We start from the raw sequence: 3,004 nt of genomic DNA on the forward strand, positions 1-3,004 counted from the left end.
TTACAGATCTTGTCAAGGTGCTGCTGCTGCAATGTATACTCACCTTTATTTCCCATCCTTGTGTGTTCCTACTCCAGGTGAAAAGTTCTAGGAGTCCAGATTGTGTAATGTGTTCTGTCAATTCAGATTTCTAGTGCTACTATCATAAGAAATTTAGTAAAAACTCTATCTTGAAAGGCTGCCAAAATATAAAGAAAGATCCATTTGGAAAAATAAAAATCCTAGGAGTCCATTTGTCTTCCTTTGGGTCAAATGTGTCTCCTTGGTTATGCTGGGACAAGAAATATTGATTTACATCTTTACCAAGATTGTTCACAAAGCAGAAGAAGTAATTCCCCAATAGAAATTGGGATTTTCTGGGGAAGGGAGGTGATTGTTGGCCACTCAAATAACAATCTAAGTGCACGAAATTACAGGAAGAGTAGATTGTTAGTCTCTATATCAAATAGACCCCTGTAACAGGTTAAATAGTGTCCTCCCAAAATTCATGTTCATGGGGAACCTCAGAATGTGATCTTGGGAAGAAGGTAACAGAAGATATAATTAGTTAAAGATCAAGATTAGATTTTACTGTATTAGAGTGAACCCTAAATCCATTGAGAGTGTTCTTGTAAGAGACAGAGGGGGACACAGAGAAGCACACGAGAAAAGGTGATGTGAAGAGGAAAGGAGAGATTGGAGGATGTACCTATGAGTCACAGGATGCCAAGGATTGCCAGCAACTACCAGACATGGAAAGAGGCATGGGATGAATTTTCCCTCAGAGCCTCCAGAAGGATTCAGTCCTGCCAACATTTCTGGCCTCCTGAACGGTGAGAGAATAAGGTTATATAAGCCATTCAGTCTGTGGTAATTTGTTATGATCTCTAGGAAACTAACACCGCCCCTAAGAACAGTTTGTGCAAAACCCTAAATGGTAATACCATGAAAGTAGGTGCTTAGTAAATGCATGTTAATAAGAGTGAACAAAAGTTCTTTTTTCCTATTTTAAAAGAAAATAAATCTATGAATGATTTTAGTTTTTCCATAAAGAGATACTGAACCCCTCATACACCAGGAATTGTTCTAGGGGCTGAAGATACAGCTATGAACAAATCAGGTAAGCTCCTTGAGCTGTATTTACAGGGGAAATGGCTAAACAAGAAAATAAGACAATTTTTGTCAAGATCAGGACAATGAAGAAAGTGAAACTGGATGCTAAAGTGACATACTGGAAGTGAGGGGAAGTCAGTACAGATTGGGTGGTCAGGCAAGGAGGAGAGAGAGACCCAAATTATGAAAAGACAGACATTCATGACCTGGAAGGGAAATATTCCAGGCAGATGGCTTAGTTGATAGAGAATCTGCCTGCAATGCAAGAGACTACCTGCACTGCAGGAGATGTGGATTCAATCCCTGGGTCAGGAAGATCTCCCGGAGGAGGAAATGGCAACCCACTCCAGTATTCTTTTTTTTTTTTTAATAAATTTATTTACTTTAGTTGGGGGCTAATTACTTTACAATATTGTAGTGGTTTTTGCCATACATTGACATGAATCAGCCATGGGTTTACATGTGTTCCCCATACTGAACCCCCCTCCCACCTCCCTCCCCATCCCATCCCTCTGGGTCATCCCACTGCCCCAGCCCTGAGCAATTGTCTCATGCATTGAACCTGGAATGGTGTTCTGTTTCACATATGATAATATACATGTTTCAATGCTATTCTCCCAGAACGTCCCACCCTCACCTTCTCCCTCAGAGTCCATAAGACTGTTCTATGCATCTGTGTCTCTTATTCTGTCTCGCATATAGGGTTATCGTTACCATCTTTCAGATTCCATATATATATGCATTAGTATCATTAGTATACTGTATTGGTGTTTTTCTTTCCACTCCAGTATTCTTGCTTGGGAAATTGCATAGACAGAGGAGTCTGGCGGGCTACAGTCCATAGGGTCACAAAGAGTCAAACAGGACTTAGTGACTAAACCACCACAGTCTGTTTGCCATGTGGGGAGATGACTGTAGGGGCCAGAAGGAGCAGGGGGCACTTGGGAGACTGTAGCATTAGGCCAGATGAGAAAAGGTGAAGCTCAAATTAGGGTGGGGGAGGGGTGTAGAGAAACAGACTAATCCTGGATATGTGGGAGGCAGAGTCTGACAATATAAGTTAAGTGCCTTCTCTTTGTTCAGCATTGCTTGGATTTCTATAAAAAGACACACCAAAAATATTATATTACCAAGACTCTAATATCCAGGAGTTTTGCATTCAGTTGGACAGATATATATTTATATATTTATAAAACATATACAGACTCAAAATGCCTCATAGTGTGATAGAGGCAATAAATGTAGAAAAAAGGTTCTAGTGTGGGTAAAGTTAACAAAGAAAACTTCAGGAACTTGAGACGGGCCTTCAAAGATACATAAGATTGAAGGAGAACATTCCAAATTGGAAAGGCCAGAAACAAAAGAGAAAAGTGGGGAATGAACACACACTTTGGGGGGTAGGTAAATGAATTAATCTGATTGGATTAGAGGTAGTATACAGTGAATAATGCCAATTAAATAAGATCAGTAGAGTAATGAGAGATGATAGAACACTTTGACATCCAGGATGAGTTTAGGTTTAATCTTTCAGGGCAAGGGTCAGCAAACTTTCTGAAAGGATCAAACTATAAATGCTTTAGGTTTTGCAGGCCATAGGGTCTCTGCCACAACTACTCAATTCTCCATTGTGGTGTGAAAGCAGCCATATACAATACTTTTAAAATAAATATGGTTGTGTTTCAGTAAAATCTTATAAAAACAGGTGGCAGGACAAATTTTGTTGGACTAGGGCATCAGAACAATGACATAAAAGTGGTGTCTTAACCACTTTTGAAATAACCATATAAGGGTTCTGGGTATTTCTTAATTACTCAATATCTATTTCCCTATTCCTGCTTCCTCAGAATTTTCAGTCTTTCAGTCAGATGTCAACTTCTCTATCATGTTTGTCTAGAAGCTGATTGAACTCCTA

This window comes from Giraffa tippelskirchi, chromosome 3, assembly GCF_054371585.1.
Source record: "Giraffa tippelskirchi isolate mGirTip1 chromosome 3, T2T-mGirTip1v1.2.pri, whole genome shotgun sequence".
Lineage (NCBI taxonomy): Eukaryota > Metazoa > Chordata > Mammalia > Artiodactyla > Giraffidae > Giraffa > Giraffa tippelskirchi.